We start from the raw sequence: 25,338 nt of genomic DNA on the forward strand, positions 1-25,338 counted from the left end.
ATACTCGAGCAAACTCCTGTGATCTTCGGTTCGATCAAGGAGGGTATTTTGGAGCTGATGGACGAGAGGTTGAGCACATTCCGTACTGAGGTGGTGGCCATGATGGGGTCGCGCACCCTCACTTTCAGGGAGTTCAGAGCATGTGGAGCTCCTGACTACCATGGAGCGCGGGATCCTATTGCGAGTACCAGGTGGTTGGCGGATGTCGCCAATGCATTCCGCACCAGCAGATGTACCGAGGGGGACAAGGTCAGACTAGCATCCTGTCTCCTGAAGGACAGGGCACAAGATTGGTTGGAGGAGATCGGACATGTCATTGGGGATGATGCAACTCTCGATGCGATGAACTGGACCGATTTCACTACCAGGTTCAGAGCCGAGTTTGCACCGGTTATCGAGGTGCAACAGTTAGCGAGGGAGTTTCAGGATCTTACTCAGACTACTGAGACTGTGGCGGAGATTACCGCCAATTTCAGGGAGAGAGCTCTTCTCGTTCCTCAGTATGCGGCTGATGAGGAAATGAAGAAGGCCCGTTATCATGAGATGTTGAGGAGTGATATCAGACAGTTTGTGAGCCGGTCCAGCTGTAAAACGTTGGATGACATGATTGCGAGGGCTCGTGAGAGAGAGATAGATTTGGAGATGGAGAAAAAGAGGAAGCCAGAGGCGGCATCTGGCACAGGGAGTTCGGGCAAAAAGCCCAAGGTATCAGATCACAGATCTAGAGGACAGCAGAGCCACAGTCGGTGCGGCAAGTGTGGGAGATTGCACGATGGGGCGTGCAAGGCAGGGATCTCCGGCTGCTACAAGTGCAGTCAGACCGGGCATATGAGTAGGGATTGTACAACCACCACCACCACCACCACAGCAGCTGATCTGATTTGCTTCCATTGCAATCAGAGGGGACATAAAAAGTCCCAGTGTCCGAGTTTAGCAGCAGCAGGGAAGGTGGCAACACTTGCCCCTGCTACCTTGAGGATTACAGACGGCCGTAAGGGTCGGGCTGAGGCGCCAGTGGCGAAGAGTAGAGCTTTCCAGATGACAGCAGAGGAGGCGCGGGCGACTCCTGATGTGGTGACGGGGTCGTTCTTAGTTAACGGCATTTCAGCTACAGTATTGTTTGATTCGGGGGCCACCCGATCGTTTTCTCGCTTACGCTTAGCAAGCGGTTTAGCAGAGCTCCAGGGGAGCTGGACAGTCCACTTGAGGTTGAGAAAGCTGATGACAGGGCCGTCAGGGTCGCAAGGGTACATAGGGAGTGTTCGCTGCAGTTATTTGATGAGCAGTTTTCAGTAGATCTGGTTCCTATTCCCCTGCGAGGGAATAAGGTCATAGTGGGTATGGATTGGTTGAGCCCCAATGGGGCAGTGATTGATTGTGAGCTGCAGTTAGTGAGGGTTCGCACTCCTAGTGGGGGAGAGTTAGTGATTCAGGGCGAGAGGCCACAACGCGGACCGATTCTGTGTTCAGCAGCGAGAGCGAGGCGCTACTTTCAGCAGGGTTGCGCAGGGTACGTCGCCTATGTTTTAGACGCTCGGGAGAAGGGCAAGGCGACAGTTGATGATGTACCGGTAGTACGCGAGTACCCGGATGTATTTCTAGAGGATTTGCCTGGGATACCTCCTGAGAGACAGGTTGAGTTCAGGATTGACCTGGTTCCTGGTGCGGCTCCAATAGCCAAGGCACCATACCGGTTGGCTCCTCCCGAGATGCAGGAGTTGTCTACGCAGCTGCAGGAGCTGCTAGACAAGGGTTTTATCAGACCGAGCAGTTCACCATGGGGAGCACCGATCTTGTTTGTGAAGAAGAAGGACGGGTCACACCGTATGTGTATAGATTACCGGGAGTTGAACAAGGTGACGGTGAAGAACCGTTACCCACTTCCGAGGATAGATGACTTGTTTGATCAACTTCAGGGAGCATCTTGGTTCTCCAAGATTGATTTGCGCTCCGGTTATCATCAGATGCGGGTCAGAGGTGATGATGTGCAGAAGATCGCTTTTAGGACCCGCTATGGTCATTATGAGTTTGTGGTGATGCCGTTTGGGCTCACCAATGCTACAGCCGCGTTCATGGATCTCATGAACCGCGTATGCAGACCAATGTTAGATCGATCTGTGATAGTGTTCATTGACGACATCTTGGTCTATTCCAAGACTCAGGAGCAGCACGAGGAGCACCTGAGGGAGGTGCTAGAGACACTAAGGAGGGAGAAACTTTTCGCAAAGTTCTCCAAGTGTGAGTTCTGGTTGCGCGAGGTGCAGTTCCTTGGACACCTCGTCAACCAGAAGGGTATACTAGTAGATCTGGCCAAGATAGAGGCCGTGATGCAGTGGGAGGTCCCGAGGTCTCCATCTGAGATTCGGAGCTTCCTGGGTTTGGCAGGGTACTACAGGAGATTCATCCAGGATTTCTCCCAGATAGCAGTACCATTGACCCGACTGAACAAGAAGTCAGTAGTGTTTCGCTGGGGACCTGAGCAGCAGACAGCCTTTGAGACGCTCAGGCAGCGACTATGCGAGGCGCCGATTCTTACCCTGCCAGAGGGAGTGGATGACTTCGTAGTCTACTGTGATGCTTCGATCATGGGTATGGGAGCGATGTTGATGCAGCGAGGGCATGTGATAGCTTATGCCTCTAGACAGTTGAAGCCTCACGAGGCTAACTATCCGACACACGATTTAGAGCTAGGGGCGGTGGTGTTCGCCCTCAAGATTTGGAGACATTACCTCTATGGGCTCCGTTGTACCATTTACACGGATCACAAGAGCCTGAGGCACCTCACGGATCAGCCGAATCTAAACATGAGGCAACGTCGGTGGTTAGATGTGGTAAAAGACTACGATTGTGAGATCCTTTATCATCCGGGCAAGGCCAACGTAGTGGCCGATGCCCTGAGCCACAAGGCGATGTCGGCCCCGATCAGAGATATATGTCTGAGGATGATAGTGATTACTCCATTGTTGGAGCAGATTAGAGAGGCACATGTTGAGGGCCTAAAGGAGGAGAGACAGAAGTGTGAGAGGATCGTGGGCCGGGTAGCTTCTTTCTATTATGACGGTCGAGGATTGTTGACCCTTCATGGGAGAGTTTGGGTGCCGTACTGGGGAGGAGTACGGCAGGTGTTGATGGATGAGGCCCACAAGTCTCGGTTCTCCATCCACCCAGGGGCGACGAAGATGTACAGAGATCTTCGACCCGATTATTGGTGGCCCTGCATGAAGCAGGACGTAGCTTGGTACGTGGAGAGATGCCTGACTTGCAGGAAGGTCAAGGCAGAGCACCAGAGACCCCACGGCAAGATGCAGCCATTAGACATTCCCGTGTGGAAATGGGAGGATATCACCATGGATTTCGTTACTAAGCTTCCCAGGACTGCACGTGGAGTTGACACAATTTGGGTCATAGTGGATCGGTTGACCAAGAGCGCACATTTCGTACCGATCCAGGAGAGTATATCGGCCGAGAAGTTAGCCGATATTTATGTGTGAGAGGTTGTGGCACGTCATGGAGTGCCTGTTTCGGTAGTATCATATCGAGACGTCCGGTTCACTTCCAGGTTTTGGAAGCGGTTCCATGACGAGATGGGGACTCGTCTCCTTTTCAGCACCGCTTTCCACCCTCAGACGGACGGGCAGAGCGAGAGGACGATTTAGACTCTCGAGGAAATGCTTCGGGCATGTGTCCTAGATTTTGGTGGCTGTTGGGATACGTACCTTCCATTAGCGGAATTTTCGTATAACAACAGTTACCACTCTAGTATAGACCGACCTCCCTTTGAGATGCTATACGGGAGGAAGTGTAGAACCCCAATCTGTTGGGGCGAGGTCGGTCAGAGAGTCATGGGGAGCACAGAGGTGGTGCTTAAGACCACAGAGTTGATACAACAGGTTCGTAGCCGGCTCCAGACTGCTCAGAGCCGGCAGAAGAGTTACGCCTATAGGAGGCGTTCTGACTTGGAGTTTCACGTAGGCGATATGGTCCTCCTGAAAGTGTCACCCTAGAAGGGTGTCATCAGATTCCGGAAGAGGGGCAAGCTAGGCCCCAAGTTCATTGGACATTTTAGGGTTTTGGCCCGGGTAGGTCGGGTTGCGTACCGGTTAGATCTTCCAGCAGAGCTTAGCCAGATCCACAACACTTTCCATGTGTCTCAGTTGCGGAAGTGTTTGGTGGATGAGTCAACAGTTGTACCGTTGGAGGATATTCAAGTTGACAACAGCCTGAATTACATCGAGAGACCCGTTGCGATCTTAGATCGGAAGGCGAAGACCTTGAGGAACAAGGTGGTTCAGCTAGTGAAGGTGCGGTAGCAGCACCGAAAGGGTTCGGAGTGGACATGGGAGACCGAGGAGGAGATGAGGTAGCATTACCCGAAGTTATTTTCAGATCTAGCAACAGCAGACTTCGAGGACGAAGTCTAAGATAAGTGGGGGAGAGTTGTCACGCCCCGGTTCTGGTACGTATCTGATCTCTTTTTTATGCCATTTGTATTAGTGACTCGACGAGTGGCAGCCCTAACTTGTCGAGTAGATGCGAGGTTGGGACGCGGATTTAAGTAATCTACTCGCCGAGTCCATGCTTGGACTCGACGAGTAGGCCAGTCTGGATGAAACCCTAATTAAAGGGTTTGCATCCTATTTAAACACCATTATAGCCCCAAACCAGCCTCCTTCACCTCTCAGTAACTTACTTCCGAAACCCTAGCCCCCTTGAAGTATGTGTGAGGGATCTTTGCCTTTGTGAAGGAATCTTGGTGCATTGTTGAGCAAGAAGAAGAAGGAGAAGGTAGAAGAACTCAAGGAAGAAGAAGTAGATCCAGATTATACTCCTCTTTGGCCATCCTTTCTGGTAATAAAGCTTTCATCTTGGTTATTGTATTGCTAGATCTAGTTTGTCCCCAAATTGATGGTTTTGAGCTCAAAAACCCCAAATACCTATTGATGAAGCTTTGTAATCAAGCCATACCTCGGATCTAGCCTCTCTAGAGTCCTAGGAGCTCAAGAAGGCCACCTTTTGGCAGCCATGGCTTTGTTCTAGTCAAGTAACCCATATAATAGCCAAGTTTGAGTGTTATTGCTTCATTTCATCATAGATACACGTAAAGTTAGCAACTTTACGTGTTCAGACAGTCCCAGAAACCCAGATCTATGAATTGGATGCACTAAAACTGATTAGAATCGACTGAATAGAAACTGCATGCAAAGGACTTGGCGAGTCGTTCTTCTGACTCGGCGAGTCGGGTCGCGAGTCTTAGATTCCCTGTTCCGTAGTAGCAAGTCTGTTTAGTGAGTAGAGGAAAGACCCAGTGAGTTAAGACATGGATCTGAGTGTAGAGGGGCTCGGCGAGTCTACGCCCTGACTCGGCGAGTCCAAGGCCATCTCCTTACCCGTAAGAACAAACTCGACGAGTTGTTCATACAACTCGGCGAGTCACAGACTGGACGTGTTCTTATGTCGAAGGTGAACTCGACGAGTTGAGCATACAACTCGGCGAGTCGGATGAAGGTTGGCAAGATATCAGTAAAGAAGGAGAACTCATCGAGTTCTAGTTAAACTCGACGAGTAGAGTCGGGAAGGGGAGTAGAAGGAAAGATAGGGACTCGACGAGTTGGCGGCCCAACTCGGCGAGTTAGGTCAACGGATTGTTGACTTTGTCCAGGGGCTAAAATAGTCATTTCACCCTAAGATTAGTTATCAGTGTTTGATTAAGTGTCTTTTGGGAATTGTAGCCGGGGAGTTACCGGAGCAGCAGTCAGACAGTTCCCGAGCAGCATTTCAGCAGCCAGCCTCACGAGGTGAGTTTTCCTTCAAGTAGGAACGGGTCTACGACCACAATGCCGACCCGTTTAGTTAGTAGTAGTTCCGGACTACAGTCCGATACAGTAGTTCAGTGTGCTTGGTGTCTTTGTGATACATGCATGGTATGTGTTATATGTTCCAGATTATGGTCCGATGCAGTATGCAGTATATGTGTTCATATTATATGCTTTGATTATGTTATGCTATGTTCAGTCAGTTCCGGACTTCGGTCCGATGCAGTTCCGGACTTCGGTCCGATGCAGTGGGCAGGGCCCAGTATGTGTTTTATATGTTATTGTATGGTATGTGGTAGTTTAGGGGAGCTCACTAAGCTTCGTGCTTACAGTTTCAGTTTTGGTTTCAGTTACTTCAGCTAGCAAAGGGAAGGGCTCGGGATGATGGCATGGCACACACCATAGTTTAGCCTGGGAGATTAACTATGATATTTTGATATGATCTTGATACTAGTTTTGATTTGATAATTTATTATGACATTTGAGATGCACGATTCATGGGTTCTACCTTTTCATATTTGATATTATGGTTTAGTAATGTTTTCAAACAAAAAATTTTGGGTTGTATTTTTGGGATGTTACAACAGTCTCACAACACCCCCACACTATCAGCCAATCTAGTGAATGCTACGAGCCACCCCGCAGTCTTACATCACTGCTATCTTTCCATGGTCACCGCCCATGGTCTTACCGCTCATCTATCAACCCAACCATACTCCTCCTAAGTCGAACACACATCAAACAAAGCGCCTAATCTGGGACTCGGGTCATGCTTGGAACCACAACTTGGATCCATGCTATCCATCACCAAGAAGACGCTAACCAACTGTTGGAAGTTTCTAGAACTCCCAACCTACGCAATCCTCAATCCAGACGGCCACTTGGGCCGCTTTTCTTCCCGACGGGGATGTGAACTCATCCTAGTTTCACGACTGATTCCGCTCCCAGAAATCTGAATGATTCTCCCCTACTTCGATTCGAAGAAATTCTACCAGCCCATAAGGTCTGATGGATTACCAATCCATCTTTTCTCTTTATGGTCGAACCGCCGACAACCTGCGCTTACCAAAGCTAGTGTTCCGTCACTAGCCCATCCCAATGTCCGCACAACTCTCGAAATCCATATAAACACTCCCCGAAATCTCAACAAATCCGACAACCCCAGATGCTTTCAATGATACAACACCAAAATTCTAAAGTCCTTTATGCTGGTGTCAAAGATCATAACCCTCACGATGAATATATCTCCTTGGCACCTCCAGTCACCAACCAAACTCATGTGACTGACACCACCATCTTCATGCTACCGCTCCTTCCTAGCAACGGTAGTGAGTGAACCCAAAAATTCTTCCATAGACAACTGCCGATCTCACCGGAGTGAAAGCTAAAACCACTAAACCCTGACTTTACTGGAAGACTAACCCGCTAATCCTGACCAAGAATCGGAACAACAACCAAACACACTTAAATCTGCTCAACAAGATACAACCCCTTACTAACCCACTAATGATTCATGGCATGCAAATGGCGTATAACAATTCTTGACGATATAACCCAAACAATAATAGAGAATTATACCAAATATAATGCTTACCCAAACCGATTCAACTTCCCAAGAAATATAAATACTAATAACAACCAAGGAGAAAGCAAAAGATATCATACCTGCAATAGCACCTGATGGAACCCTGGCCTCCCATGTCTGACACTACAATGCTCGGCTCCTCTTTGTTGGGGCTCCTACCCTACTCTCTCGATCATTAGTGATCCTCAAAGTAACCGGAGCAGGTGCACTCACTGCTCCTCCCCTCATCATCGGACAGTCGACCTTCTTGTGGCCCACTTGATTGCAATGAAAACATAATGGGTTTGCCCCCTGAGGACAATCCATGTTGACATGACCAACCCCGCTATACTTGTAGCAGCCCATATCCCTAGAACGACAAACTCCATCGTGCAATTTCCCGCACGTGCTGCACTGACCCCGAACCTGTTGGCCCCTTAATCGTTGATCTGAAGTTTTGGGTCTCTTCCCGGGACCCTCCACTGTCTGCACCTGATCTAGCCCCCTCTTCCCCAGGTGCTCTAAATCGATCTCCCGCTCTCAGGCTCTATAAATCATATCATTCAGGGTCTTGCACCCTTTTATTCACAAACTCCCTGATGTCATCCCTCAGCATATCATGATACCTTACCTTCTTTATCTCCTTATTTGATGCATACTGCGGAACCAATAAAGACCTCTCCCGGAACTTGGCAGTGATCTCTACCATAGTCTCTATAGTCTGACGAAAGTCCTGAAACCTCCCTTGCCAATCGCTGCACCTCAATCACCGGTGCAAACTCAACTCTGAACCTGGTCGAAAAATCATCCCATGTCATCACATCAACAACATCACCACCCACCTCACACCTTACCTCCTCCCACCAGTCCTGTACCCTTTCCTTCAAAAGGCAGGAAGCAAATCTGACCTTCGACTCCTCGGGGCAGAAACTCGTCTTGAACACGTTAGCCATATCCACTAACTACCTCCTACTGTCAATGGGGTCCTTCTCCCCATAGAATGCGGGAGCTCCATACGCACAGAACTCACGGAAAGAAAGAGTACGAGCTCTAACAATAGCCATAACCTCAGCACGGAACGCGCCCAAGCGCTCATCCAAAATCTCCAGAATCCTATCCTTGACTGTACCAAATATCATAAGAGTCTGCTCCAAAATACCGCGGGTAATCTCAGACGAGATGAACTCCCGCATCTGGTCGTTAATCGGCTCAGTACCTGCACCTGAGCCGGAACCAGAACTGAACCTCCTCCCTGAGTGCTCATCACCAAACTGAAATACAATCATGAAAATAATCAGAACATACTCAAGAATCCTCATCCCACAAGCTTCCTAGATTCTCCAAGAGTCTCCCCGATTCAAGTATGGATCATGTGCTTTCAGTAGTACGGGCTCAATAGTACCTTCCACACCTATCCATACTTTCCTCAGGAATCATCCTAAATCCTCTAAGTCACCTCCTCAAACTGATGCGCCCATTTATCGCTAAACAGCACAACTAAACCCACTGGAGCATTTCCTAGGCTCTCCTAGGTTCCCGACCTCACCCAGCCCTTAGCTGCTGAAAGGCTCCCACCAATGTCAACTAACTACCTCATGAATATAGTCACATGCAACAGAGATCAGATAATCCTTCGAGTAAAATACTCAACCCTAAAACGGTTGGACTCAGACAAGAGCTGTGCAATAGGGTTAGATCTATCACTTTGAGATTATTTAACCTGTGCCACATGTGATTTAGCATATTTACTTAGTAGTTGATCCACATAGCTAAGAGTCCCACAAAGCACAAATCAAGCAACATTCAGGCAACGAAAAATCTAACCAACATACACTAATCAAGCCATTTTATCCAGTTATCTGAAAACCATACTAGCATGCAATCCTAAAAGCTCATACAATCAAGCATATAAATACATCTCTACTATCATAAAATCCTAAGCAGATCCTTAGCCCTAATCTAGCATGCAATTATCATAATCATATCATATATCATAATAAACATGTATTGGTATTCTGGGAACCACTTAATTGAGCTCGGCCGATTGCACGCATCACACCCGTTTCTTTGATTAGAAACCCCCTTAATAAAACATTTATTTTATGAAAATTTTCACCAAACCCTCAGTTTAAGTTCAGGCACACCCGAGAGTACGTTTGAATCCCTCAAACCAAGACTCTGATACCAACTTGTAACACCCCAAAATATGAAGGTAAAAATTTCATTTTTAAAACGACCAAAACACCCATTTATCATTTACTCAAATCCTTAAAGATATTTTATAATAAAAACAGTTATCAGAGTACAATCCCAAAATCTTAAGACTACGGAAAATATGGGTGTATGTGCTGCGATCAAGCCGGGCCCTTCCATTTCGAACTGGAAGTACCTGAAACCATAAACAACAACTGTAAGCACAAAGCTTAGTGATTTCCCCAAATACCATATACCATACATAACATACGAGTCATACATATCAAATATGCAATAGCAGGTGTTATGTGTCAACCATAGTCTTTCCATTATGCCACGAGCCGTATCATGGTCTTTCCTTGCCAGGCCGGGGCCAAAACCATGGGTCTTACAGACAAGTGCGAGGAGCCGCCTCCTGGTCTTCCATGCAAGTAGGCATGAGAAAACAGATCGAACCGGCCGGAACCGTCCCGACCCAGACCCGAACCGGGAACCGACTTCGGCCAAAATCAAGAACCGAACCGGCCCGGCGGTTCTACCGGTTCTGGTTCCCGGTCCGGTTTTTGCCGGTTTTCAATTTTGGAACTGGTATGATTTGACACGCTTCCTTGAGGGGCTTGTAACTCATTCAATTTTTAACCAAATCAAGCCTTTTTATAGTCTAAAATTAACTACAAAACCTAAAATACGTGTAGGAAAAAGATTCAGGTCAAAAAAACTTAAATTGAGTGAGTTATACACATTTGAACAACAAAGTCAGATTACGTTTAATTGCTGTAACATAAAAAAATTCTGATTTGACACCCTTCCTTGCAGGGCATGTAACTCATTCAATTTCTAACCAAATCAAACGTTTTTATAGTCTAAACTTAACTACAAATCCTAATATACATGTAGGAAAAATATTCAGGTCAAAAAAAGTTAAATTGAGTGAGTTATGCACATTTGAACGGCAAATTCAGATTACATTTAATTGCTGAAACATAAAAAAAAATTCTTATTTGACACACTTCTTTGCGGGGCTTGTAACTCATTCAATTTTTAACCAAATCAAGCGTTTTTATAGTCTAAACTTAACTAAAAATCCTAATCTACATATAGGAAAAAGATTCAGGTAAAAAAAAAGTTAACTTGAGTGAGTTATGTACATTTGAACAACAAAGTCAGATTACATTTAATAGCTGAAACATAAAAAAAATTCTGATTTGACATCCTTCTTTGCAGGGCTTATAACTCATTCAATTTTTAACCAAATCAAGCGTTTTTATAGTCTAAACTTAACTACAAATCATAATATACATGTAGGAAAAAGATTCAGGTCAAAAAAGTTAAATTGAGTGAGTTATGCAACTTTCAAAATTTGAGTGAGTTATCCGGTTCGGTTCCCGGTTTGGGGCCGGTTCCAACGACCGGTTCTTACCGGGTCCCGATTCCAAAAATTGACGAAATTATAGTACCGTTCCCGGCCCGACCGGTTCCATCGGGTTCCGGTTCCGGGACCTGTTCCGGCCGGTTCCCCGGTCCATATGCTCATCCCTACATGCAAGCATCACAGAGACAACTAGCATACAATCTACAACTAACTATCTACTTAACTGCCAGGGTCCGAACCCTGGTCTTGCATACTGATTTTCCAGGAGCTACCTCCAGGTCTTTCATAAAAATGCTAAGGATCACCCCCGGTTCTTCCAATAACATAATCCAATGGACCGACATTGGTGCCTTCGACCTATAGTACAGTGATGAGACTCACCTCAGACAGCTGAAACCCACGGATAAAAATTTGACTGCAAATCCGCCAAAAATCCACGCGCTATCAAATACCAAAATGACAACCCATTAATAACTAGATCCTGACTCACACAAAGAGTCCAAAGTAGGCTAAAAGACCTTTTTACCCTTCCTTTAACTTGGCCCAAGGCCAAAGCCCAAACCAAACGTCCAAAAGCCCAAAATTCCATAAATGGTACCACAAGGCCCAATAAGGCCCAAATATCCAAATTGGGCCCAACTCCATCATGGGCCTATCTCGAGAAGGCCCAATATCCTAAAAGGCCCAAAATATCTAATGGTCAACCCTGGTCAAACTTCAGGTCAATAGTCCATGGTCAAAAGGTCAACGGATCAAGAAAAACCCAACACACTAAGTACGCCCCGCGTACTCAGTTGGTACGCTTAGCGTACGCCCAAAAGACCCAGTACGTGCCGCGTATAAGGAGGTACTCCCCACGTACTTGCTCAGCCCATAACTAACTTAGAAATGTCTTAATCCCTTAAGCCAAAACGTCTAATGCTCAGATCTAGATCCCAAATCATGCCTTAAGCAATAAACTCGATAACTTTGAGCTTTTGCATGGATCAATGGGTCCCAAATCCAAGTTCTTACTTTACAACTTCATAAAAGAGGCTAATACACATGCATGGGTTGATATCAACTATCAAGATCACATTTTTATGCATTTGGGACACTTAAAACGTCCAAATCTAGTGTCCAACTCTTGGGGAAAGCTCAAATTCATAAATACAAACCAAAAGGGACCAAAATGCGCCATAAACCACCCCAAGCAAGATCTAACCAAAAATATGCCAAGATGAGAGCTTTTTACCTTCAATAGGTTGCAAAAGATGAAAAACTTCTGGATCTACAAGCCCGACTCCAAAGGATGATTCTTCAACAAGCTCTAAACTCTTCAAGATGCAGAAAAACACTCCAAGATTCCTCACAAAGGCTTAAGAATTCCAAAATGGTGGCTAAGGGTCGAATATTAGGGTTTAGGAGGCTTGGAGGCTGATAAGGGTCAAGACTCACGAAGAAAAGATGCTTAAATAGGGGTAAAACCCTAAAAATGAGGGTTTCTAGCTGAAGAGAGTACGCCCCGCGTACCCCTTAGTACGCTCGGCGTACTAAAAAAGAACTCACGATACATTAAGCCATTACGCCCAACGTACTTGGGTAGTACATCCCGCGTACTCCACCAAGCTCCAAAACACAAGAACTTTATTTGGCCATAACTCCTTCGTCCTAAGTCCGTTTCCATCGAACTTTATATCCACAGAAAGGTGACGAGAAGCCCTACACTTCTATCAACTCACCCTTGCCTTAAAACTTCCCGAACTAAAACCAAAAATTCATAAAGGACTGAGCTACCAAATTACTATTATACCCTTGGGCTACGAAACACAAACGAACACTCAGATTACTTAATCTATAACGCCCACATCCAAAAAGGGCCAATTCCCTTCTTCCCCAAGGCCCTAAGACTTATTATAACGGATATCGGGCCACGGCCCCGAATAATGAAACGATTCGAAACCGAGTGTTACAACTCAATACCCCAAGGATTAGGGTTTTGGTACTTCGCACCTACGCTCGGCGTAGCTTAACATACGCTCAAAACATAGGTCACTAAACCCCCGCCTCCAATCTTCCTCCTACGCTCAGTGTAGAGGGCTATCCTATGCTCAACGTATGGTAAAAATTCTTGAAATTAAACTTTAAATAAAATAATGATACCTTCCAAGATCGGGTGTTACAATTCTCCCTTACTTGAACTAGATTCCGTCCTCGAAATACTCAGCTGCAAATAGATATGGATAGTGCTCACGCATCTCCGCCTCGGGCTCCTAGGTCCACCCGGAACCCTTCCAATGCTGCCACTGAACCTTGACTAAGGGCACCACCTTGTTGAACAATTCCTTCGTCTTCCAATCTAGAATAGCCACTGACCTCTCCACATAATTCCGGCGCCCATCGACCTGGATGTCATCTATCGAAACCACCGCCGAATCATAAACCACACACTTTCAAAGCTGAGAAACATGGAAGGTGCTATGAATCTAACATGGAAGGTGCTATGAATCTGACTAAGCTCCTCAGACAGATCCAATCGGCATGCCAAGTTGCCTACCCTGACCACTACTCGAAAAGTTTATGTCTTATTAAGGACTATATTTAACATTTGATAAAACTACATAATTATTTAAAATTAAATATCAAAATTTTATATTGAAGCAATATAAAATTTAATGTATTTTTAAAGATAAATATATTTTTTAAAACTGAAACAGATTTTTACCTTTAACTCAAAACCACATACTTATATTATTAAAATAAAATAGCAACATACTATTATTTCTATAATAACATATTTTTTTTATAATAACACATCATATTTTTTTTCATAAAAATAAATATATTTGTATAAGATAATGAAGATAAATCTTAAAAATTACATCATGTAAAAATTAAAATGTAATAAAAAATGTTGTTATGCTTCAAATGTTTTTAGATAAACAATAGAAAATGAAAATATTTAATTATGTATTATAGTTTGAATATTTTAGATAAAGTATAGACAACAAAAATTATTTATATACTTAAAAATATATAATAACAAAGTTGTGAAAAAAGAGGGTCGAAAATGTAAATGTAACACCCGTGTTCCATATATGTTTAGCTTTCTCTTTTAGCAAGGACAAAGGATGGAATTTTGGAAAAACTCTGTGCCACGACTTGGTGCAAGGATGCTACGACGTGACATCGAATAAATGAACGCATGTTTTATTGGATCGCTACGGCGTGACAACTGTTCTGACCCAAGTCTAAGATCTTTTAGGGTTTCTTCCATATTTAAACCTTACTACCTTGAACCTAGGGTTCCTTATCAGCCTCCATCACCCTCTCAAGATTAGAAAGCCTAACCCTAGCCTCCCTTGTTGAGTGTCGAGCTCTTAGTGTTGTTTTGTTGCATTTTGAAGGAATAAGAAGAAGGTGTTATCCCAAGGATCAGGAAACAACTCCTTTTCATCTTTCGAATCACTCTCTAGACCATTTGTAAGTCCTCAAGTTTTTATCTTGATAAACTTTGGTTGTAGATCTAGCTTCTTAGCATATTTTGGTCCATAAGAAATGGTTGGTTGGTTTGAAGTGATAAAGGTTGCAACTTTATGAATCTCTTGAGTCCCATGAACAATATACCTTGTAGATCTAGACTTTGGTTGGGGTTCTTGACCTTGCATGAGCTTTTGGTCACTTTTAACTCATTTTGACATAAAATGGATTCTAGACATGCATTGGACATGCATGTCTATAAAGCACCCACCTTTATGCTAGATATGGTATTGGAAACTCTTCTTGAGTGGTTGGGTTAAGGAATTTTCGGATTAAGGGATTAATTTTAACATCGATAAAATTCAAGCCAATTTAAAACTTTTTCAAGCATTAAAAAACCTTTAATTATTACAAAATGTTTTCAAAATAGTTTCATATCAGAGTATCCCAGAAATCAAGATCATAAAAATATGAGGAGGTGCACGATCACGCCTTCGCCTTCCCGCGATCATCCGAAGTACCTGAAACAAAATCCAAAACTGTAAGCCCGAAGCTTAGCGAGTTCCCCCGAAATACTCGCACAACAAATAACACACATATAATAACAGCATACTATGGGCCCAATCAACCGTCAGGTTGGAATGCCCCATGCCCTCAACCATTGGGTTGGAATGCCAACATACTATGGGTCCAATCATCCTCGGGATGGTATACCCTCGGCCTACAACCATCGGGTTGGAATGCCCGCATACTATGAGTCCAATCATCCTCAGGATGGAATACTCTTGGCCCACAACCATCGGGTTGGAATGCCCTGGTCTGTTGGCTCTCACACAAAGTAGATAAGCCTCAACCATCAATCAATCATGTGTATATATATATCTGATAATCACATAACCGTCCACAGACAGACAAACCAATCTACAGATCACTAAGCATGGCAACATCCTATCTACCAGGATACTGATCTAACTCATCATAACCACATAGAACATCCTATCTACCAGGATACCGATCTAACAGATCACACTAACAATAAAGCAGGATAATAATCCAAAGGGCAGCCCTTGGTTCCTTCGAACCTTGAGTATAGTGAGGAAAACTCACCTTACAATGTCGATCGGAACTGAAATATCAAACTCCCGAAACACGGCTCCAAACACCAACACCTATAACCACAAATGATCCACTTCCATAAATTCCCAAATTACCATAATACCCTCAAAAGTCCAACTGGTCAACCCTTAGTCAAAGTCAAAGTCAATAGTTAAGGTCAACAGTCCATGTTGACCCAACTCGTCGAGTGCAGCTTACTGACTCATCGAGTTCCTTCGAAACTCAAAGAATCGTGAAAACCTCAGTTGAGTCGCCGAGTTTCCAGACAACTCGTCGAGTCCATGCAATGTCCAAAATGTCGTGAAAATCCTAACCAAATCTTCGAGTTAACTAGAAACTCACCGAGTTCATGTAGAATTTTAGAAAACGGGAAAACCCGTCTTAACTCGTCGAGTTGGCTTTCCAACTCGTCGAGTTCCTTCAACCATTCCTCATTCAGACGTTTTTAAGCTACCCCAAAGCTCCAAATTGGAGATATAGCCTCTTTGGGCATAGTTACCATGTCAAGTTGCAAACTTTACGTGCATGCAAGGCCTTAAACACCAAAACCAAGCTAAGGAAGAGGTTTAAGCCAAAAAAAAGGGCCAAAGCTTGATAAATTTGATAACTTTATGACTATGAGGGCTTAGAGGAGTCCAGATCTGAAGTTACAACTTCAGATCATGCTCAATACCAGGAATAACCCACAAATATGCTAGAATTGGCCTAAAACCCTTGAATGAGGAGATCTAACACTAGAATGATCAAGGTAAGAACTTGTTACCTTCAAATGGAAGCCAAGACGAAGTAGGTACTGGATCTACAAGCTTCTCCTTGATACAAGCTCTTGAGTCTTTAAGCCTCTTCAAGAAATGCATCAAACACACACTTTTAACCTCACACACACAAGGAAGTAGTAAAGAACGACTAGGGTTTCCTTCTTTGGGTAATGAGGTGATAAGGGAGGCCAAAGGATGCAGGTTAAGTCCTTTAAATAGGGTGCGAACCCTAAAAATTAGGGTTTTCCCATTCAGTTCCTACTCGTCGAGTTGGGGTCCACCAAATCGTCGAGTAGGCCCCATAAATCACGCGGCCTGATCAACTTCTACACGATGAGTTGGGGCATCCAACTCGTCGAGTAGGTCTAAGAATATGAATATAAAGCTTTAAAATTTATACCTGGGAGTCGGGGTGTTACATTAATGGTTAAGTCCTTGTTGTATTTTTCCTTATTTGGACCTAGGGTTTGAGATCTCGATCTCTTTAGGTGTCTTAATGGATAAATTTGGAAACTTTATCCATTTAGACCATAAAATGGACCAGATCTGAGCTTTGGAACTCTAAACATCGAAGATAACGGCTTAACCCATTAAGCTGTTAGAAACCTAGCGCCCCGGCGTAGCCTTAGGTTGCCACGACGTGCCGAATGGGAAATGCCCGAATGTTTTGTTTCATGAGGTCCATGGCGTTTTCATAGATGGCCACGATATGGAGGTTGACTAAAGTCAGCATTGACCGGTGACTTTGACAGTTGAATTTTGACTTGAGTTGACTTTTGGTCAAATTCCTAGTTTTGGAGGAAGTGGTAAGGGCTTACCTAGTATAACTATATAGGTAGTGTGTAACATCGATGTTTATGGCAGGAACAACAGTAGTAGGTGAGTATCGACTGAGAGGTGAGTCTTCTCACTATACTTTTGGGTCGAAGGCACCAATGTCGGCCCACTGGATTGTGTAGGATGCTAGTTGTTTTTGTGATACTTGCATGTAAGACCCCGGGGGAAGCCCGTGACATTTGAATGAAAGACCATGAGGGTAGCCCATGGAAATTGCATAAAAGATCATGAGGGTAGCCCATGACACTTGGATGCTAGACCATGGGGGTAGCCCATGACACTTGGTTGTAAGACCCTAGGGGTAGCCCATGAAACTCCAGGGTAAAGACTATGGGGGTAGCCCATGAGAACGTATGTATGGTATGTGGTATTTTGGGGAACTCACTAAGCTTTGTGCTTACAGTTTAATTTTATGTTTTCGATACTTTCGGTTCCAAAGGGGAGAGCTCGACGTGATTGCACCGCATCCATCGGTGTTCCGCATTTTATAACTTGTTTTGTACTCTAATAACTATTTGATATTTTTCTATACTTTGATGGGATTTTGGAATGATTGAATGGTTGTTTTGATTGACGTAAAACAAAAACTTTTACTTAGAAATTTAGGGACGTTACAGTAAAAAGAAAAAAAGTGAGAGACTAAATTGTAATATTTCAAATTGCTCTTGTGTAAAATTTCACAAATGGTCCTTAAACAAGTTTCAAAAAATGGCAGAAATAATCCTTATCCAAAATTCTTTCAACTTAACGGATCCATCTAACGGACATCCACGGTAAGGACCATTTGTGTGCAAGGTTTTCTCCGTAGGGACCATTTATGAAATAACTGTGACAACCGTCAAATTCAAGTCAAAGTCAACAATGTCAAACCGGTCAAGCTTAACCAATACTTGTATAAGAAAATATATTTTGTAAAAAATGTGTGTTGGCATGCCAAGAATTCAAGTGTTTCAAATATTCTATGTGAATAGCAATGTAAAACCCTAAAAAGGGAGTTAAACACTTCAAAACACGACTAAGGACCCTCTCAGGGACTTAAAACAATCATAAGCGAAGTATAACGGAGTTCACGAACCTTGCATTACGAGATTATGCGATAATAATGGCTAAGATTAAATCTCTCCCAAATCTCTCCAAGTACGTGAAATCTCTCCCAAATCTCTCCAAATATGTGAAATCTCTCCAAGTATGTGAAATCTCTCCCAAATCTCTCCAAGTATGTGAAAACTCTCCCAAATCTCTCCAAATATGTGAAATCTCTCCAAGTATGTGAAATCTCTCCCAAATCTCTCCAAGTATGTGAAATCTCTCCCAATTCTCTCCAAATATGTGAAATCTCTCCAAGTATGTGAAATCTCTCCCAAATCTCTCCAAGTATGTGAAAACTCTCCCAAATCTCTCCAAATATGTGAAATCTCTCCAAATATGTGAAATCTCTCCAAGTATGTGAAATCTCTCCCAAATCTCTCCCAAAATCTCTCTCAAACTTTTTATAGTCATCCGGGTCATCCCGACCCTTAACTTGGTCAAAAATCACGCAAAACGGAAAGATTTCTCGAAAAATAGTCATATAGGACCGAAACCCTTTTCAGGAACCGAACCCTCTTAGAGGGAACCTCTTAGAACTGAACTGCCCTCTTAGAGCCGAAGCTTCTTAAAGGACCGAAGTCACCTTCGGGTTCGGTCTATTTCGCATGAGAGCCTCCTCAGAACCGAACTTGTCAGAAGCACCTCTCGGACCGAAGCTCAGCAGCAACCGAAATGGACCGAGCCTTCGGTCTATTTCGCCTCTTCCCACTTTCGGACCGAGATCTACCCTTCGGACCCGAGCCTCCCTTCGGTCCCTTCCTTCTCCCTTCTCGATTCTCACCCTCTAAGAGCCGAACCTTGCAGGTTCGGTCCATATTGCCCAGTTTTCGACTACTTTCGCTTCCTAAGCCCGTTTTTGACGTTTTGACGAGATTTTTTCACCAAATTCACATTTTTACCATTTTTAACCCCCAAAACTCATATTTTAATTATTTTTCAAGGATTTTTAATTAAAAATCATTATTTTATAATAAGAGGAGTATTCTACCCCACAAGTAGGTCAAGTGTGCCCACTTGCCTCCTATGTGTCACTTTCTCATTGGTCCAACCTTATCCACATCACACAAACCAAGGCAAACATCCCTTCACCCTAGCCACTTGCTCCAACAACCCTCCATATAAAGAAATGCCTGGGATTTCCTTGATCATTTGCTTCACCATCAAACACTTATACACTTCTTAAACCATCAAGAGGGCCTTTTTTCTCTCATCTTTCAGCCACACTTTTGATATGTTCTTGAGTCATTTATTCACTTATTGGTAAGTATTTACTTCTAACTCAAGTGCTATTACATGTTTTCATAACACTCTTGGATCATCTACACACATATTAACACGAAATCGTTCTTAGGATCATCCAAAAACTTCGTGTGTTCATCAAGTGATTTAGACTTGAAACTCATCATCTTCAACCTTCCATCCTTCAAGGAATCACATAAGGTGAGTTCATACCCCTACATTTTCCAGTTTTCTTTAGTTTTCAGGGGGGAATACAAGTTAAAACACCAAAACATATTTAAAACTTAACTTGACATCTTACAACAGAAAAGTTGTGACCTATTCACGAACTGTTTTACCCAACTTAAACTTAATATTTTTCAAAACTGTTTAATATGAAAATAGTTCAGGTTTATACCTTTAAAATGACTACTTGCACATCTCCATATGATTTTTCTACGATTTAGGGTGATTTTTACAAAACTGCCTATCATTTCAGAAACGAATTCGGACCAGTCTGTGATTATGAACACTTTAACATAAGTTAGAGAATTCTAAAAATCATAATAAAAATTATGAATAAACCAGACATATTTTCTAAACTCTCAGAGTTTACGGAGTTAGTTTTCGACTTCGTATGATTTTTCTATGATGATTTCAAAACAGTGCAGAAAGAGTAAAAACTAGTTACATAGCTTACCATATTAACAACACTTTGTAGTATGTTGAGCAAAGTGCATAACAATAAGTTTCTAAATGTTTGGATGCATTCTTGTTAGTTTACCATCATAAACAGAAATTAGTCATTCATGTTAAGGTTTTTCCATTCATTTCAAATACATATAATGTAACACCCGTGTTTCTAGGTTAGGCATTAATATTGACATAATAGTCCAGGTTAACCTTTGTAACTCATTTTGAAGAAATAAAAAGAAATTATGTGAATATTATGTGAATTATGTGTTTTATGCTTAATTATTAGGATTTAATTAATTAAGAATAAAAATGAACGTCGAAAATAAATATTAGATAAAGCCGATATCTATTAAGAAAGTTGTAGTGGTCGTGACAAGGATTACGGATGTATAAAGAGTGCCGAAATCCGAGTTATAACGAAGAAGTTATGACCTGTCGAAGTTTCGCGACAAAACCGGCACGGTGCCGAATGACGTAAAAAGTGAGTTTTTGATAAACTACTTTTTAGCCTTAGTGATCTAAACGAAATTCGTAGTGCTCGTTAAACCGAGAGTATGTATAAAAAGAACGTCCAAATCTGACTTCGTATGAGAAAGTTATGATTTTTCTAAGTTTCAGCTTAGCAGTAGACAGCAAAAAAACTCGAATTTTAGATCGAGTGATTTTTAGCCGACACGACCTAAACGAGAATCGAAGGTCTCGTCAATAGTAGTACAACGGTAAAAAGACAGACGAAAACGGACGTCGGATGAAGAAGTTATGAATTTTTAACGGATTTCCTGTCCCGGTCTGTTAAAAATAATAATATAAAAATTAAAGTCAAAATTAGCCGACGAAGTCTAAACGAAAGTTGTAGAGCGTAATTTTACCTACGCGTGCATATAAAGAACGTCAAAAACGGAGCTCGTATGCGAAAGTTATGGATTTTAGAAGTTTTTGCACAAAAATCGAGAAAATTCGCATAGTCATACTTCGGCCACGTCACCTTCGCTCTATGCGCGCCACGTGTTCGAACTGCTGAGTCATCGAGGCCAGCTGGCGAGGCGTGTCGCAACCCTCGCATCCGAAGTGTTGGTCCAACCGAGGTCCGACGCGTGCCTAGGTGACTCCTAGCATCCGAAGCCGCCTCACCTCGCACTCATGCGTGTCGCACCAGCTGTCCGAGCTTCGCAGGCGCCACCTCCCATCCCTCGGACCATAGACTTCGGTCCAGTCAGAAGCGCACACCTGGACCCTCGCACGTGCGAGCCATGTGCTTTCTCTTCGGATCTGCTGCCGCGTGGAGTCCTCTCAGCCGTCCGATCAGAAGCCTCGCCCCTATAAATAGAAGGGTGCGAGACCTCCCGGGTATATTTTGGAAAAGTGACATTTTACACCCCTAAACCAATATTTCTTTCATTCCAACTTCCCCCAAAGCCCCGGTATTATACCAAACACCCAAAATACGTCCCGAAGTGCCCCAGAAATTTATCTTTTCGGTTTTGAAGCCCGACCCTCGCAGAGTCCGGTTTCTCAATAAAACTCTCGGTTTTATTAGAAACGATCGTTTTAGGAAACAAAGTGCTGCCCGATTATCATTAAATCATGTGAGTGTGTAGTCACTTTCATCTTACACATAGATATGAAGTATTTTATATAAAATACGCGCTATGTGAATATATATTGTTTGTTTAATTGAGATGGATGTTGAAGGAATGATTTATACAGGTTTTTAAATAATTTAAACTGTATACATAATTTTTATCTACAAAAATGTTGGGTAAAACATGGGTAGATGAAATAGTTGGTATGTGATGAAAGATGAGTTGGATAGATGAAATGATCGGTGATATAGATCATGAGATGAGGGTGAGTGGTGAAATATGAGAAAAACACTTACCCAAACGTTGGCCCCCGTCATTCAGCAGAGTATGGATGACAACCATGGACTATTCTAGATGATCTGTGGAACACTAGCAGGATCGCAACCTGTAAGTGTGTGAACTATATGTTGATCAGTCGTACTCTAAAAACCCATTGACATGTATTGCAAGGAGATTCTTGAGAATAATATTGTCGATAAATAAGAGCTATTGACTTAGCACATGTTGTATAAACCCTGGCAGCTATGGACTTAGTGCCTGTTGTATAAACCCCGTCGACGATGTGACTTCGTGCCTATTCCTTAGGATGAATCCTTAGGAATGAGTGATAGTTGATTCTTAGGGTAAATCGTTAAGAAATAAATAAGATAATGGGGTTGGGGTAATTTGGTTGATTGTTTGATGTTTAAGCATAATAAATTTGTTTATTGTGGGTTGAAAACCCTATATGCTCACCAGGCTCCCAAGCCTGACCCACTCAGCTTTTTATATTACAGGTAGTGGACCCCGAACATAGTCGGATGATGATGAGTGATTTATGAATTATAGGCTAGTAGTTGTAAATAACTGTTGTAAGGCTTATAATGTCTTGTTTATGCTTTTGATCTGTATCGGAACATGACATCCCGAGGTTTTGATATAAAATGAAAACATATATTTCTTAAAGAAAGGTTTTGATAAATTTTATCATGTTTTGTTTTTTGGAACAAATTCCGCAACATCTTTTAAAAGGATTACTCTGATTTTATTTTAAAAGCATAAATTAAATCGGTCTTTTCTGGCCGAGAAATTTGGGGATGTCACATATAATAAACTATAATAAGTATGGTTTATGAAATTTCCGATAAAAGCATACTACATGGAAAAGGTTTTACTCTCAAAACAAATGGGTTTTTCATATACTACATGATAAACTATAATAGTAATAGTTTATGGATTTCATATCACTAATTTATTTCATAGAAGGTGATTTCACTTCCACCACGGAAGAGGTTTTATACTCAAACTATATGTAAACTAGTTAACGTAAGTTGTGAGACATTCTCTATCGTACTCTTAGGGTACGGGTTCGAAAATCCTGTAAGTTATAACCAGAGTCTCGTGTAGGGAGAGCGTGATAATTGTGTATAGATCTATATTGGGATGACACCCCACACCTCGCTGCTAGCTAAAGCCGGACCGGCAGGTCTGCGGGTGACAAGAGTCATAAGATCCTGACATCTGAAAAACGTTGTTGCAGGTTATTTCTCGTCATAGTATGGTTATAACGACTCACATAGGGAGTTAACAATCTTTCCAGTTTACAGGGAAAATTCTATTTTGAAAAGGAGTTTTATCTATTTAAAACTACTTGAACATTATAAGTATAAAACACACTCATATTCTCGGTCTTGGGATTTAAGACTACATAACTTTTTATAAGGAAAATAAGGGATTTTTCTTGAAGTATACATTATAAAGTACCAGGTTTACACTAAATGGCTTTCATGATATCAAAACTTTGTTTCATCTAGAATTGTTAGACTTCAACTATAATGGCAAAGTGTACATGTTAGAGTTATATATGAATTTAGTCGCAATCGACTTAGAATTGGTGGGCCCGCCTTACTTCCTGTTCCTTGTTTGGTTGTGGATCTAGGGCAGACCCACTATATTCGACGATTTATTTAACTAAAATTTTATATAACTTATATACACTGGGTGATTATAGAAGGAATCTACAGATCTTTCTAGGGTACATTATTGCATAACATAGGAGCATTCATGTCACACTTACTAAAGAAAATATTGGATTTTTCTGGAATCATACTCTATCGCTTTTAACAAGGAAAACGATTTCTTTCTCAAATAAAACTCTTATGAACTCACCAACTTAATTGTTGACACTCTTTCCAAAACTACTTGTATTCTCAGGAAATCAGTGAAACAGGAAATCAACAGCTTTTGAGGATGGGACGTTAAAACGTCAAACATTTCATTTTTTTTGTCATCATAAGTGTAATTGATTGGAAACATGTAAACACATACTATGGTATAACTTTTTCAATTATATTTATGATGGTTGTATTTACTTTGAGCACTATTATACTCGTTGTTGTGATACTATACATGAAGTCCTCCACCCCCGGACGTTTCCGCCATCCTTGGTTTGGGGGTGTGACAATAACACATTAATATCTACTGAATTTTCGAAATGAGATGTCGACAACGCTTCTGAAATAGCTCTCACAACTTTAGAAGAGTTTTTCCCATGGATGTGACTAATCTGCTCATTTCAAATCTTTCAAATTTGTGTAGTCCGTGTCATATGGATCCCAATTAATTTGAAAAACATAAAAGGTATCAAGACAAAAGGATCGCTCATTGTGAATAACATTCTTAACTTTATACTCACATGGAGCATAATGGGGGAACTAGATTGAATGAGTTAATATTCGATTCTTCCACCAGCCCCTATATATAGTTTTAAATAGCATAAATGGCTAGATCTGTAGTGTTGAATAAAATGTTGTTAGGTTAGTTTGTTATCGTATGTGGACCTAATAATGAAGAACGACATATACCTCTTTCACCATATCGAGAAGTGATTGTCCTAATAGCCCCAAAAGACGACAACCATCATCAGTGGTTGGATCATCACTACTTCGACCAAGAAATGTTAAAACCATGTACCCACCACATACTAGTTCCTTGGAACGAAGTTCTAAAAACTTTATAAAGTCGGTATGAAATTGCTTTCCATATGTTTCAAACACATTGGGAGGACTAAATGTTTTTGCGATGTATATATTTGCTATGTTGTTTTCAATGCCTTCAGGTACCTATCATATATTGTAGTCATTGTGAATTTGTATTTGAAGCAATCTGTATATTATGTGTAAACCTGAGAGCCAATGAATAGAATAAGAGGAGTGAATAAGGTGTAAGCTTTCATCTGGAGAAAGCCTACCATAAAAGGAACCAGGAATAACAGAAACAAAACAAGAGCCAAAAATTTATCCATTCTCCTTTTTAAGGTTTGCACTAAAGTTGGGCAACAATCGGAAAATGGAATTGAAATCATTTCCAAAAAGATCATTTAAGCACACCTGAAATGATGGTGCCTTAATTTAATGTTGTTTACACAACTCAAGGACTATATCAATAACTATAAACGAAAGCAATAATGTATTTGTGCGGGTGCCACATCCTAAATATGCTAATACGGAACATATGCTGAAGGCCGCTTCAAGATTAACTATTACCTTGATTGTATGCTTTAAAACCTGCAGACTTTTCCATACGAAAATTTCCTAAAAAACCCACTTTAGATGTCGAGCCTAATAGCCTGCCACCTGTCCCTAATGTGATAGGAAACCTG

The 25,338-nt window shown here is 42.3% G+C and overlaps 1 pseudogene; it reads right to left on the reverse strand.

The window, feature by feature from the left end:
- Positions 1–8,339: 8,339 nt before the first annotated feature.
- Positions 8,340–25,259, reverse strand: LOC145126458 (putative methyltransferase TCM_000331; annotated as a pseudogene).
- Positions 25,260–25,338: the final 79 nt, after the last annotated feature.

The sequence above is a fragment of the Lactuca virosa genome, chromosome 7 (genome assembly GCF_052849685.1).
Source record: "Lactuca virosa cultivar CGN04683 chromosome 7, Lactuca_virosa_CGN04683_v6, whole genome shotgun sequence".
Classification (NCBI taxonomy): Eukaryota; Viridiplantae; Streptophyta; class Magnoliopsida; order Asterales; family Asteraceae; genus Lactuca; species Lactuca virosa.